We start from the raw sequence: 16,972 nt of genomic DNA, 5'->3' as shown, positions 1-16,972 counted from the left end.
AATGTAAATCGTGGACTTTGGGTGATAATGATGTATTAATGCAGGCTCACCAATTGTAACAAATGCATCACTCTGGTGGGGGATTCTGATGGTTCAGGAGGCTGTAGGGGAACAAGGTATAAGGGAACTCTGTACTTTCTATTTAACTTTGCTATGAAACTAAAACTGCTCTAAAAAATAAAGTCTGTTCAAGAGGCTAAAAAATTAGTATGCACTGTTCTCTTTACCCCACTTCTCACCAATTAGTGATTGCTCGCATACTCATTTAGTCACAGTACTGCTTTCTGATTGTGTATGAGTTTCTGTTGTCTGTCAATCTCAGTGAATGAAATTGTCTTTCACTCGGCAGAATATAAGTTGTAAGGAAAATCTTTCACTATGCTGGTCCACATAAAAAAAAAAGATTCATTCAATTTTGCTTCCTGCAATAACTATTGTACCTTGATGTGTACTTCAAAGAGACATGGCACAGAGAAAGGGCAAAAAGAAAGAACAAAATCGATATGGGAAAATATCATTTCTGATTGCTGTGAATCATTTCAATGTTCCCTATTTGTTTTATCACTCAAAGAAAGACTCTGATGGTATACAGGCTTATTTAGCACCATAAAAAATGTGTGTTTATGATGCTGAGAGAAGACAGTGTGTCCTGGTCAGTCACCATGGTAACCTCTAAAAGCAAAGATTATGTCTGATTAGGTTGCCCTTCTCAGGAGGAAGTGACCAGAAAAAATCTTTTGAAAAGTTTAAAATGAAAGGTAGGAAGATCCTGGTACTAATTTCGCACAGTTGTTCTCCTCCCTGGCTCCCCTAATAAGAGTGGCACACGCTATTTTCTAGAACCTTTTTTCAATCCCATAGAGAGCGTCCAGTGACATCCTCCCCTTGTTGAAAATGTACCTCAGCTCAGTCCTTTGTGGTTATTGTCGCCACAGCCCATAATCAGAATTCCAGATACCTTTGTGATTGCCCATAAAGAGATTAATGAATGTTCCGAAAGAAACAATTAAGGAAATAAAAGAAGTGAAACATAATCTGCCCTGAAGAAGTTGTGAAAGGAAGCAAAAACTCAATCATGTCTTTCCTTCAATGATTTGGAAGGCAGGGGTGGAAATATTGAAGTTGGAAAACTACTTGATGTTAGAGTTAATTTTCTGGAAGTTATTAGTGTTCTTTGTATTTAAAAAATCCTTTTTGAGCAAGATTTGGTATTTTTTCCCCAGTTTCTACAGCCAATGATATAGTGTCTTTAAAGTGCAGGGTGTATCAATTATTTTGCTATTTTATTTTTAAAATAATGTAATACGTGAATTTAATGGGGAGTTACTAACATCAAGAGAAGTATCAAGTATTAGAAATGATAGGTCCACTCTTACTTAACTGAGATGGGATATTTTTACTGGACCAATAGAATATTCTGGACTGGCAAGCTTAGAGATACTTTACATAAAGTCTGCAAAACATTTGCAAACCTTTTGGTGTTTAATAAACCTAAAAAATGGGTGGCATTAAATGTCATTGTAATCATTTACATGGTAAATGTGATCATTTATTCAATTTATTGCAGAAAAATAATCTTTGCATTTGAGCAAAAGATAAGGACTTAGAGTCATTCTTATCTTTTTATTGAAAGTAAATAGTTTTTCTTTTCTTTTTGTTGAAAGTAGTTTTTTTCTGATTATACATTATTATAATAAATCTGGGGGGAAATGTGATAATATACATAAAATTAAAACTGCACAACCCCTCTGCCTACATATAGATTTCCACATGTGTACATGAAAATGTGTTCTATGATTTCCATTGAAGCAAAAGATACAAAACTATCTAAATGTACTCTGTGGGCATCAGGTTTAAAAATTATGATGTATTCATATGATGTAACACTATGTTGTTTTCAAAAAGAATGAGAACATGCTGTCAAGCCAATAAGGAATATTCTCCAAATATCCTCTTAAGTGATGATGCAGCAAATACGTAATGTTTATGATGTGGCAGATATATTCTAAATGCTTTTTGTGTATCAACTAATTTGATCCTCACAACTCCATTAAGTAAATACCCTTATAATTCCCGTAGTATAGATGAGTAAAGAGAAGCACAGCAAAGTTAGGTAACCTTCCCAAGGTAACACAGCTACTAAAGGATAATGACAGATTTTGATCTCACAGTCTGACTTCAGAGTCTGCTGAGCAATACTGTAAGCAACAGTCAGAACAGTGCATGTAATATATTTCTAGTGTATGATTCAAAGAATATATATTCATACATACAAACATATAAATACATACATATGTATAAAGTTGATCCTCATTATTCCTGGGTTAGTTGCTAAAATACATTCGTATTAATAACTCCAAAATCAATACTTGCAGAACTTTCTAGGTTAAAGAAGGCAATGCTCTACCTTCTTGTTTCAGCTTCCACACTATAAACAAGTGTCCTTTTCATGGTCTATTTAGTGTTTCTAATGTTTGTGCTTTTTTTACTGGTGATTTTACTGTTTAAACTTTCCCCCAAGCATAGTGTTGAAGTGCTGTCTAGTATTTCTAAGTACAAGAAGGCTGTGGTGTGCCTTATGGTGAAAATACGTGTTATAAACTTTGCTTGGGCATGAGCTATAGTGCTTTGGCTCTGAGTTTAATGTTAATGAATCATAAATAAGATGCCTTCAAACAAAAAAAATACATAAAACAAGGTTATGGATGGATCAGTTGATGACACTGTTGTGACCAAAGGCTTTCAGAAAACTAACTCTGTATTTCCCATAGGAGCAATGCAGCACTAGTGACTAATTCAGTGTTTACAAAGACTACAGAACACACCTACTGAAAACAAGCATTATATCTGTATCTCTCTCTATATATATAATTATGCCTAGCAAAATCCTACAAAAATGATAAACTATAAACAGTGGGTGTCGTTGAGAGGAAAATTAAGGTACTGGAGTCCATGTATATTCTCTGTGGAAATATTTTAATGTAAACGGTACAGAGAAAGAAAAAGTTTTCCAAACATCTGCCTACTCCCAACTTCCTGCAAATAGTTTCATAAATAATTTTTAGACTTTTAAAATACAAATAGAAATATATTATTATACTCTATAGCATCTTTCTTTTTTAAACTTTACATGCTGAACTTCTTTCTAGGTCAAAACATAAAGAACCATCTATTTCTCCCTTTCTGTGTCCCACCAAAAAGAAATAAAGCCCCATAGCCCCACGCTGAGAAACAGAATCATGGATTTCTTTTTCCAGACTGTCCACCTATGACTGGCATTTCTACAATTGTAACAACATTTTGAAGATAAAATAATGCCACAACTCTCAATTTGGAAATACAGAACATATAATAAAATAAATCAAGAAATGAGGGGAATTTCCTGAAAGGTTTTGTTAATTTTACTTCTTAGCTCCAACCAGATGATAATTTTTTTTACAATAAAAGAGAAAATAATTTACTCCAAGTCAGTCACATATTAGGTATTTTCTAGATTTTATTTGGTCTTCGAACTAGAAGGTGATATAATTATTCCTATTTGCTGATGAAAATAGGCTCTGAGTGATTAGGCAGCTTTCCCAAATCAAACCATTAACATTTCTTGAAAGCAGGAAAAGGAGCCCTTTCCTATACTCATCTTCGGGTGAATGTCTATGAATATTTTTGTATCAATTCTAATATTTGACTGACATATCTGCAGGTTACTAGACCACTTTTTATTGTGATATTTAATTTATACAACATTAAGTGGCCTCCAGTGTCCCCAGAGACTGCCTAGCAAATGTAATGTGAATATCCCTAGTCAGACTTTTAGTGTCATAAATAAGCACCACTCGTTATGTTAGAAACGGAAACTCTAACTTTTCGGTACATGCATTTTTCCTAATGAAACTGCTTTTTACCAGGGTTAAGATTTTGATTTTGTTGTTTAAGAAAACAGAAACAAAACAAAACAAAAAAGTAAAAATGACCTCTTTAAGATATTGACACTCTGGCTTAAAGAAAGAAAGTGCTGCAAACAAAGTCACTTAATATAATGGCTTCTAGAACTGAGTTAAGTTGAATCCAAATGAAGTCAAGGAACTGTTCTCAGGATCGTGCTGTATTTAAATTAGACCTACTGGCATATTTAATGTTTGAATTGTAATACTCACTGATATCCTCTAGAGGGAGAATGAAACAAGAATAGGCAAATTATTTAAAAGTGGGTGAATTTGAATAATCCTGAAAATTGTTCCTTAACAGAAGGAAGTCATTTTACCAAAGCTGTCATAAACAAACCATGGACTGGTTAATTTTATTGTGGTATATTTTCTAAGTAGCTGAATTAGCTTCTATAATAAAGATCTTATTTTTCGTGTTCTGTTAATTTTGAATTAATAGAAAAAAAGCTACATGCATACACCTACACAATTTCACCCACTTTACTACCTATAAATTGCAAAAATGTCTATATTATAGCATAATGACTTGCTTAAGACACTTTCTAAAAACGGTGCATTTCACTCTCAGTATTCATGAAATAAACACAATGCCCATCTACCCAAATATAATGTGACACAGCGTAAGGAAAGGAGGCATTCTTCAAAGCAAATTACCAAAACTACATGAAATGCTTCATAAGGTTAAATATCAGAATAATTATTCCTCTTCTCATCACAATTGTCTTAGGATGGTCAATGTTCTGCTAAAATGATTCAATCTTTTAAAATTTGGAGATCTGGAGAAACAGTACCAAAATAAATGTTTATGTGCATTGCACAAGAATTGAAATCAAGGTAGCTTTGCTGTTATTACAGAATCTGAAGAAATAAACATCCAATGGAGATGAGGTCGCTATCTCCAGAAATAAAGGTTTCCAAATGAAAAACAATTGTGAAAGAAAATTATTCTTTTTACTAACAATATGGTGATCAGCCATTCCTGCTTTCTCCTGATGATGAGGTGATGTCACCGGTCAGAAGCACTGGCCTATTTTTTGTACTGCCTATGGTGGGTAGGATTGGATGAAAATAAACATCTTACATAACAGACCGGCTGTGCTTTCTGTCTTTTTTTTTTTTTTTTTTTCCAAAGAGATTTTCCCAGCATGAATTCAGTGTGTACAATTAACACTGGCCAAATTTCAGCTGAAAAATCTGTTAGGTTTATAAGCAGATTAACAAATACAGCTTACGTACTCTGCCTCTTATTCCTCTACCAGCCCACCTCCTTTACACCTGCACACACACACACACACACACGCACAAAACACTACCACCATCACCACTGACATCACCTCACCCCCACCACCTCCACCCCTCCTGTAATCAAAACAGCTTTGTACCAAGAGAAATGGGACAACAGGCAAGTTAAAATTGAAATTGGTCTTTGAACAGTAGAAACAAAATAGAAGATTGCGGATTAGAGCCATTGTCTTGTTACAGTAATGTAAACCAGACCCCCTTCAGTGCTTATTTTCTCAAGTTGAAGAGGATAAATCAAAGATTATGAGCCTAACCAAAAAGATGCATCCCTTCGCTAATGGCTTTTATAGTCATGAAAAGAGCAAACCCAGAAGTGGGTATTTTCAATTGTCGTTTGTAATAATTAGTAAAAATACTGCAGTTTTCTGTCATAAATCCTGTTGTATATGGAGGGATTTAAATCTTTAAGCTTTGATATTTATTGTAGAGGCTACTTATAGAGAGGATACATAAAACTAAAGGACTCAGCTTGATTTTCCTAATTCCTGAAGGTACAATAAAATCAGAGATGCCAAAGATCTAAAAGAAACATGTGCTTGAACAGCCTGGGTAGCAGCTCATTTAAAATCAGCAATATAACTCACAGTGGGGTTTGGATGGAACAGTAACTGACCTAGAGGTCTGAGTTTCAGAGAAAATCCATCATACAGTTTAAACTCAGTAAATATCTGAATATATATCATATGCCTAACAAATGGCAAATATTGACTAAATTAAATGGTACAGAGTTAAACTTAGATGATGAGATAATTTTTTTGCATTGTTAAGCAATATATATAAACATTACTAATTTGTAGGTCAAGATAGAAAAATGATTCAGTGGGAATGCAAAGGAGACAATGAATTAAGATTACCTGATCTTTCCTGTCATAAAAAATAATTACTATTTTTCTAACCCAAGTAAGAGCCACATTGAAAAGGGCTGAAATGTAGCTCTCTTTTACTTGGTGCATATACATAATGTCAAGTCAAGAAAGCCAGTCGTGTACCTACGTATGCTTTACTGTGTATCCATCTACAGTTGCTTATTTCTGTTTATAGACTACTCTAACTCTTAGAATATGCTTCATATGTTATATATGTATTTAATATATGCTAGTAATACCCATTTGTTTGAAGATAGAATATGCATGTGAAGAATTAGCTATAATATTTTGGAAATATAATTAAATTTGCATTTTAAAACTTTGCATTTAAATCTCAACTTTGATTATTGCTGACAGTAAAACCTTAGACAATTAGTTGTGCTTCTCTAATCTTCAGTTCTCTCATCTATAATGTGAAGACAATTATGCTTTTAAGAGACATTGGGAGTAAAAAAAGAAAATGTGGTATGGATCTAACAGAGTGTATAGCAAATAGTTGAATATACATTTATGCGTGTATATGTACGTGTATATATACATAACTTTGATCAAAGCAATATATATTCATTTAGTAATTTTGCAAGGAAGCAAGATTAAATTATTTACTATTTAACAATAAAGGAAAAATATAACTTTTTAATTTCTTAGAATGATTACTTATTTACTTGGTTTAAAGGATGATAATGACCCATAATTTTTGTATATGTATAGCTATTTGCATTGAGTAGGTAGTATTCAAATTAATTTTCCATTGTTGAATATATACATATTTCTGAATGCTTATTTTATGTTTAATAATAGAAGAGGGGAAGAATTATTTCAGCAGTTTATTGTCTTCCAGGAGATTTCAAAGTTTTGGGAAAGATGATACATTAAAGAAACAATAAGATACAATTATTGTTTTATTATGTAAGATGTAAGTGTTCTAGGAGCCAAAAGGAAATGTTAGTAAATACTAAGAACAGTTACTGCTTTTATGTGCATTTATAAAATGGCAAAATGTGTTTAGACACGAATTATGAAGATCTAATATAAAATTATAATATCTTGAAATATTTTCTATAAATTTGAGAATAATGTTTCTTGAAGTAAATATTTTTTGACAATGTTTAAAAACTCAAATCTCAGAAGGTTTACAGCTAATAATTTAAAAGAAACAAAAAAGATGAACATCTTCAGATAAATATGCTTGTAACAAGTACATATATTTAAAAACGACATGTACAAAGTAGTAACGCATAGAAAATATTTTCAGGTTATAGTTCTGTGAGAAAATTAAAAATGTGGAATCATGGTCCTTTTATACAAGCTTTGAATTACCAATGTTAAAACTGGTGGTGAAAGCTTATTGATTTTCTAGAGTTTTATTTTGCTATTTCTGAGAGGATTCTGACTGAAGGAAATGTAGGTTTTATAAACTCTGGAAAAGGAGAAAGAAACCTAGCTTTTTCTTTGTGTAGAATCTCAAGTCCAGATGCTGGTTTTCTTCTTCATGAAAATTCATAGTGTGTCTATTATAGCTTCCCAATTAAAGTCACACATGTATGAATAACGTTTTGAAAATCAGTCACTATCCACTTTACATATGTTAACATATATTATGTTCTAGAGTCATTTTTTGCCAAATAGCTCAGTGTGCTATGTAACTTACATGAAGTAGCAGTACTACTGGTGTTTTGCTCATTGATTAGCTGTAGGAATTCTATAATAATGAAAAGTAAAAAACCTAGAGTTTAATATTTTCTAAAACCCAATTAAATTCTGTGACTATAAAAGTGTTGTTTCATTCTCTTATGCTTCCAAAGAGCTGTGACTTTTAATTAATTCAACAAATATATACATTTTATCTACTTAATGCCAGTCACTCTTGAAAACATCTGACTGTATCTGTGAAGAAAGCTGACCAAAACAGCTGGGTATGGTGGCTCAATTGTAATCCCGGGCTGGGATTACAATCCCAGCACTTTGGGAGGCTGATGCAGGCGAATCACCTGAGCTCAGGGGTTCAAGACAAGCCTGGACAACGTAGTGAAACCCCATCTCTACTAAAAACACAAAAATTAGCTGGGGTATGGTGATGCGTGCCTGTAATCCCAGCTACTTGGGAGGCTGAGGCAGGAGAATCACTTGAACCAGGGAGTTGGAGGCTGCAGTGAACCAAGATAACACCTCCAGCCTGGCAACAAAGTGAAACTCCATCTGAAAAAAAAAAAAAAAAAAAAAAAAAAATCTACTCTAGCTCCCATTCTGGATCAATGGTAAATTAGAAACACAACAAGTAAGTGAATTGTATAATGTATTAGAAAAGGAGTAAGTACAGTGAAGAGTCATAGAATAGGGTGAATGGTTGGAGAAAGAAGTGTAGTTTTAAATGAAATTGTCAGGGTTCACCTTATTGAGAAATTGACATTTGAATTTCAATTCATATATAAAGATGTAAAGGAGGTGAGAGAGGTGAGATTTCAATGCTTTACTGCCATTAAACAGTGTGGTAACAATTATCAGGAGTCTGGCTCGGTTACTAATTTAAATTGATGATTCTGGCCAAGGATTTTACTTCTCTACCTGTAAAATAAAAACAAGAAAAATATCTACTCAAGATTGAGAAGTGGGACTATAAGACCATTTATTGCACAAATACATTGCTCAATGAAATGGGGGCTAGGCATGCACAATGAACAGCACACAATCTCATTCCCTGAACTTATGTTCATTTCAATCATGATTACATGCTAGCAATGAACAATGACAGTGTATTGCAAGACTTTTTGGAGATTGCCATGTATTTTGCAATTGAATGGATATTGGCACACAGAATTGCCTTTCTGATTTGTACTCCTCTTAGAGCTGTGCATCACTGAACCTGACTGACAGGATCTTCTTAAAGCTTCTCATTGGCTGGCTCTCTCCTTCTGTAGCTTCTCCTACCTCTCAGACATTCATTCTCTATTTAATTGACTCACTTATTCTTTCAGATACTTTGTAAATAATATACCTTAAGAATTCTTTCTCAGTCCTCTTTGTATTTCTTTGTGCATTCTCTCTGAAATGTTACTGATTTTTAAATATCAGCTCTAAAGACACAGCTACCTCTCCATCTTACCCAAATTCTTAATTGAGATATAAGACAAGTGCGCAGATAGAGAAAAAAATAACTTTAATATTGCTACAGTTAAGAAGGAGGACTCAGCTTTACATGGGGAGCAAAGGGGTCAGCTAAATGGCCCTCACAATTCCCTGCCCACTTACCACAATTGGGAACCATGGCACATCTGTCCACTTTGAGTGTCCTCCTGGGATCCCAGCAGGCAGTGTCAATTTGATCTGAAGCATCTGTAACAACAGCAAAAATTTGCTCTGCATTCATTTTTCCAACCCAAATTATGTCCAGCCATGTTGTGTAACCTAGCATGTTGGGGATTCTCCAATAAAATTAAAGGACCACATTAGGATACTCATATGATAAAAAAAAAAATAAAGATTAACCAGTAAAAACTTTAATCCCAATAGATAGATAATAGAAATGGGAATATAACCTCCCTGACATTATAAAATTACCAGAAAGAGGTTGAAGATTCAATAAAATTTTAATTCCGGTAGAATCAAAATCAAAATCAAATTCCATATGAATTAAAAGTTCACAGAAAAAAAGAGTCAAAAATTCATCTCTGTATGTCCCACTCTTCATGGTTGTGGTTGGAGATATCCTCGACGCCTGGGTAGAGTTCAGGCTCCTTTAGAAATTCAAGCCTAGGCCTGCATGGAGATGGTTCTTTCATAGCTCAGAATGTTATGCCTCATTTTTTAATGTAGAGATTATTTATTATTTAAGTTTCCATTTAGGGATGATTTACAAATAGTGTCATGTGCAAATCTTAAGTGTACAATTCAGTTTTGATAAATATATACACCACACTTGTATTAAGAAGTAGAATATTTCTGTCACTCCAGAAAATTCCCTTGAGCCACTTCCCAAGAAATCCCTGTCCATCAAGAAGTGGCCGTTGTTCTGATTTCTCTTATCACACATCAATTTTGCCTGATCTAGAAATATATATACACAGAAACATTAAGTGTGTACTCTGAGGTGGTTTGGTTCTTTCACTCAGCATATTTTTTGAAATTCATTATGTTGTTATATATATGAAGAGTTCATTCTTTTTTTTTTTTTTTACAGAGTGGTATTCTACTGCATAAATATACCGCAGTGTTGTTTTTCTTTTTCAATTAATTCTCCTGTTGATGGATGCTTGAGCTGTTTCCAGCTTCTTGGAGTTTATGATATATGTATCATAATCTTTTGATCTAAATATTTTCTGTTGTTGCAGAGCCTTCATATATATATTTGTGTGTGTGTGTGTGTGTGTGTGTCTGTATGGCAGTATTGTACAAAGATTCTTGTGGGTAAATTTTCATTTTTCTTGGATGAATACTTCGGAGTAGAATTCTTGGGTAATATGGTAGAAGCACATTTAATTTTACAAGAAACTATCAAATAGATGTATCATTTTATACTCCCATGATAATATCGAGAGTTTTGGTTGTTCACTGTCTTTTTAATTTTATTCACTGTTGGGTGTGTAGCTTGGTTTTAATATTCTTACCTCACAGTAATGGCATACAGACATCAAAGATTATTATAGCCCTGGCCTCCAATCAGTTAACTTTTTTTCAGACAGTACAGTCCCCAGATCCTAGAACAGTTTTTCTTTTATGTAAAATGAGGAACTCAGTACTTAACAATATTTTTAAAAACATAGTAGAAACTCCTTTATATTATTTGAGTAAAGGAAAGCACAGAAGGGGACATTCTGCTTGTTTCTAGTGTCATTAGGATGCCAGTCAGTCTAATTTGTCCATAATCCATAAACAACGGACTTAATCTCAACTGATAGAAACCTACCAGCAAGATGATAAATTAAATCCTAAGCATTTACTGTTTAGGGGGAAGCAAGATCTACTATGTTTGATACTTCTTGATTCTCCTTAGTTCCACCATCTTCCATAGGTGGCTTCCAATGTCACCTTGTTCATCTGACTAAGCTGATGGAGAGGAGTTAAACATAGAGGAAGACATCAGTAAGTTTTATATGAGGCATGGCTAAAAATGGTAAACCACCATTACCACTCATATTCTATTGGCTAAAATTCAATCATGTGGACCCAGCTAACTGCAAAAGAGACTGGGTAATGGGATCTAAATGCAACCTGGAAGAAGAGAAAATAGGTCAAAACCAGCTAGTAGTGTCTGCATACCTCATTCTAGCCTGCAATGCCAAGCCTTATAGTGACGGTAATTGTGCTCTGCACTGGCCTCTACACTGAAATTGCCTGTTCATTTCTAAAACCATCATCACTTTGCCAAAATCTGCTTGGCTGAAGTCCTTTGACACGATCTAAAAAGTTTTCAGATCTTTCTTGAACCTCCTAAATGCACCTTCTCCACCTGATCACTTTTGGCAAGCTAAAGTATCTTTGCTGTGGTCTGAACGCCTTTCTTGAGGCCCGGGTGTACTCAATGGAAATACCCCACTTGGGTGTGACAAACCTATTATAGTCTGAGGTCACTCACCTAAGTAAAAACACCTTTGACCTAAAGTTTTAAGCTTTCTTTCAGGCTGCAGCAGTTTAAAGCGGATCCATATAATCTTTCAAAAGCCACCAACATCAAAACATCCTGCCTGCATATAAATTGCATACTCTGGCAACACAAGATGCTTCATCACTCACTGTGTATATTTTGCTCCCCCAAATTATTCTTGTTTCATTTTTCAATGTTCCCAGCCAACATAAAAAAAATGCTGGATCTTGATATTGCTTTTTCCAAAAGCCACAATTCTCAATTCCTTGCCCTCCAGCAACAGAGGCTGCCTCAGCAAAAGGATTAGTTGGGAAAGTGAGTGAAAGCACATACTGACTTCCAAGGATGGAAAAGGGCCAACCATGCCGAATTAATTCTTCCCACATTTAACAACCAGACTGAATGCCTGCATTCCCTGGTCCTAAGTATATGGAGAGATAGGAAACCTTATGAGTTCCTGTAGTTGGCTTCCATAAATGGAGTTAACACCAATGAAGAAGTAGTTCCCTGGCCCTTACAAACAAAAGCACTATTTATCTGGCCTTTATCTCTTTCCTAAACTGATCTAAAAATCACTAAATGATTTTTAGCAATATTTCCATTGCTTTTAAAGGTCAGAATGCTTTAAGTAGGACACAAGTCCTGCATAAACTTTCCCCAATCTAGCTCAACTTCATTCCTTCCTCACCTTCCCTGTCACTAACGCACACCAGCCAAACTGACTTCCTTTCTTATCCTTGAACTAAGCAAGCTTATTTCTGCTTATTTCAGGACTTTTGAATGTGCCTGGAACAATCCCTGTGTCCCTCCTCCCCTCACCCATTGTGCAAAACTTTTAATCTAATTAATGCCCACATATCTTTCAAGTCTCAGCTTGAATGTCACTTCTGCAGATGAGCCTTCATTGACTCCTTAGAGGATACCAGGCTTCCCTTCATACTGAAGTATCATCTTTAATTTCCTGAAATAACTTACCACAATTGAAACTACTTAATTATTTAATGATTTGTGTTTTCTGTGTCTTTCCCCCATAAAATCTAAGCTTCACAGTAGAAAACATGTATGTCTTAGTCATTCCTGTTTAAGACAATACTTGACATTTAGTGGATGTTTAATAATCATTTGTTGAATTAGTATTTCTAAACTTCAGAACTCTCGTGTTATGACCCTTAACAGAGATCATCAGTTAAAACTTACAAAAAAGATAAATTAAGTTTTCTCAAACCCACTACACAGTCCCACAGTGATAATGTTACTTACAATTAATCTAGTACTTGGAATATTCTTGTGGTCTTATCTATGTCTGAAGGTGCCTTAACGAGCCTTCTTTGCCAATCTGTAGGATTATTTTCTCCATAAACCTATTCTAATATCTTTCACAAATTGTCATCTCTCTTGCTTCTTTAGACTAAAACAGTACAAGGTACTTTGAGACATTCTGCATTACAGTACAGTTATGAGTGTCCCTTTTTATTTATTTATTTATTTTTATTTTTATTTATTTATTTTTTTTGAGACGGAGTTTCGCTCTTGTTGCCCGGACTGGAGTGCAATGGCGCGATCTCGGCTCACCGCAACCTCCGCCTCCTGGGTTCAGGCAATTTTCCTGCCTCAGCCTCCTGAGTAGCTGGGATTACAGGCACGTGCCACCATGCCCAGCTAACTTTTTGTATTTTTAGTAGAGACGGGGTTTCACCATGTTGACCAGGATGGTCTCGATCTCTTGACCTCGTGATCCACCCGCCTCGGCCTCCCAAAGTGCTGGGATTACAGGCGTGAGCCACCGCGCCCAGCCTGTGTGTCCCTTTTTTAAGCCCCAGTAAGATTATAGATTTCCTTAGGGAGGAGACTGATTTTCTCTAGCTACATCAGTGCCTGTTACAGTGCCTGGTAAAGATGTTGTTCAATGAGTAGTACTGAATTTAATACCACAGGAAGTCAGTCTAAATCTCACTGCCACAGATCTAAAAAGGAGCAGATGGAGATTATGATATAAAAGCCATAGTCTCAAGATTTTATTTATATCAGTCCATTGATATATGCTTGCTATAAGCTGAGCCTCCCTTCCTTGTAAGGCTTTCTTTTCTTTTCTTTCTTTATTTTTCATGTTCTTTTAGAGCATAGACAACAGTGGTGCACTCAAGCAATCTCCCTAAAGTAAGGAAAGTCTGTACTGGAACGTTAGCTCTGCCCTTTACAAGCTTTAACCATGAATTGTCTCCTAGACTGTGCCAAACCGATACTTTAAATTCCACACCTCCTGCATTTGTAAAGCACTCTAAAGTGGATACGCTGCTTTTATTGATGTTTAATGGATTCTCCCTTAGATGCTATGCAAATGCTTTTAAAAAATCAAATTGTCTTTACCTCAAAGCCAGCTGCCTATACTTATTAACTTATTTTTTTTAATTATTTTACTGTCCCTCAGGCACTAAAGAAAGAAAACTAGTGTCTTACATTTAGTAAGTACTCAAGTTCAATAAACTGTTTCTAAGACCTCTATGTTTTATTTGATCAGTTGTGTGATATCACAGAAAAAGTACAGAATTTTCATTCAAAATATAAACTTTTATGTATCTTAGCTCTCCCACTTTTTAACCACGCAGTTTTGAGCAAATCACTCTAGTTTTTGCTATTGTAAAATGGAATTAAAAATAGCAACAAACCAACTTTTTTCACTGAAAATTTTTTCCTAAAGTGTAATGGCATATATCTATGAATACTGGAAAACCCAAGTCAACTAATCATGATAGAAGTTGTAAGTGTTGCGATTGTTTTCAGTATATAATTTGCTTCTTATCATTTTCTATAATAAATTTATGTCAGATTGTACATTTTACCTCCAAAAGTGCTATGCAGAAAGCAAATTCTTAATATTATAAATATTTATTGAATTTAAACATAAAAGTATTTCTAATTAAAAAATATTAAATACATAGATTTGTATGTATAAATGTAATAGTATGTAGTATGTATGTATTTATCCCTTTTTTCTCAACTAAAATTAAGAATGCAAATATTTTAAGTGTAAAGTTTTGAGAAGCAAATGTCTATATTTAGAGTAGTGGATTTTAAACAAAACTTGAGGTTTTGTCTTTCAGTGATTAGAAAATGTAAACATAACTTATCCACATAAATCTATTAATTCTCTCCATTCTGTCCTTATTCCAAAATTTCTAAACTAACTAGATGTGAGGAAAAACTGCATCCAAAATAGTTTTAGGTGGAGGTAACCAAATGCTCAATTCCAGGCGTTTTTATGTTCATTGAGAGTCATTCTATTCACTAATCTGAAATGATAATGATTATTGCAATTTTTCTTTTCTTTTCTCCTGAATTTTGAAATATTAGATTTAAAGTTGGTGGTTTAAAAAATCTTCAGAGCTCCTTTTCCAGCTGTTCATTCTCAACTGTAGGGACTTTGCAGAATCTGCACTAGTAAAAGTGCTGACATTGACTGTCTTAGGGTCACAGGAAAAGGCTGAATGTGTGCATTCAGGTGCTCAAGGAAGTATGCTTTCTACTCCAGCAAGATGACTTGGCTTAATGCAACTTGTCTGGTTAATAACAGAGCCCACAAACACACTAGTCAGGGGTGAAGGCTTGCAATTGGGAGCAACATTCAGATTAAGTAAACATCATCTCCTGTAAAAGATAGGAGTTGAAATCAACTCTGAGAGAACTCTCGGAGGATACCAAAAAATTCACCTCATTTCCTCTTTTGGCTCATGGGGTTCAAAAAAGCAAAAGAAATGAGATATGACTCTGTGTTCCAGAGCAGAGAACATATAAATATATTATTAGTAATTCTACCTCCGAATTTTACCTTATATACACATACAGATATATCATTAGTAATTTTACCTTCAAAGTGCTGCACATGGCTTAGACTCAGGAATTGGGCCATTATTCTATCTTTTTTTCTATTTTAGCACAAAACAAAAGATTTGAGTTTAACAGTGAATCAAGATCCTATTAGTAGTTTAGTAGGCTGGAGAAGATTTTATGAGATGAGAGAAGAGGTCAGTAACATTCTTCCTAGAAGTAGAGGGAAGAAATAAAATATTCTCTCCTTGTCTCTGATGGGAAATGTGCCTTTTAATTCCTGGGAATAAGTGCACAAAAAAAGGTAAAATAGAGTTTGGTTTTCTCTGAAATAGCAATCTTCAAAATATGTTAGGATTGCTTGACATACTACTAAATGAATGACTGTGAGGCAAATTGACTAGAGCATGTAGATATGTCTGGTAGATTCTTAACAATCTGTTTAGCTCCAGGTAAAGATTTTGTTCAGAGTAGCATTGAGTGGGTGAGTTAGTCAAGCAATGGTTGCCAAATGCTTCCTATGTGGAAAGCAAACACCAAACATTTGCCCCTAGTATAATTTGGTTTCTTTGGCTTCACACACACACACGCACACACACATGCATAAATTTACACACACACGAACATATATATGCAGTTGTGTTTATGTATAGCACATATTTAAGTACATACAGTGTACATTATTTTTAAGCACAGATCACATAAATGATAAAAATGCTGCTATAGCTGGTGATTATTTCTTAGACTGAGTGAAAAAGTATTTCACATGACACCTGAGTTATACCAATACATTAAAATTTGAGAAATATACAAGCCCTACACTAGAAAAATGAGATTAAAGAAGAGTTAATTAAATAAGACATAGATATCATATGTGTGTCTCTGTGTACATGTAACCTTCATATACATATATTTGTATGTATGTGTGCGTTTATGTATGTTGGTTTTATGTATATACTTACATACATACACATACAGATATATTATTAATAAAGACAACTTTAACCACTATGATAAACTATGTTTCTGAGGATAAACATCCTCAGATTTTTAAACTTGAGGTGTTAGAAACATATTTTCCACTAAAACAAAGAACTCTCCGCAACACATGCACATTTATACACAACTGAATATTTTTCTGACTTGCATAGCCTCTATTTCCCATCTTCCCACTCAGTTCATGTGTTTAAATTGAGCTGACCCTAATCCCAATCCCTTGGGAAGATAAAGTGACACAGAGCTAAACCAGCTAACATAATCCTTATCATTTGCAAAGGTGATTGGTTCAGAAATGGTCACATGACTGTATATGAGGGAAAAAGAGTTTCAAGCCCAAGGTTTGAGTCAAACTCTTAATATCAGAGAATGCTTCTTGTGAGAACACATGCCCAGGGGTTCTGTTCCACAAGAAGAGAAACTGACTGGAAATGGCGTCAGCACAGAGGAATGCAGAG

This window comes from Aotus nancymaae, unplaced genomic scaffold, assembly GCF_030222135.1.
Source record: "Aotus nancymaae isolate 86718 unplaced genomic scaffold, 86718_ANA_hifiasm-v0.15.2.pri h1tg000016l, whole genome shotgun sequence".
In the NCBI taxonomy this organism is placed as follows: domain Eukaryota; kingdom Metazoa; phylum Chordata; class Mammalia; order Primates; family Aotidae; genus Aotus; species Aotus nancymaae.
This window is presented reverse-complemented; position numbering follows the sequence as displayed.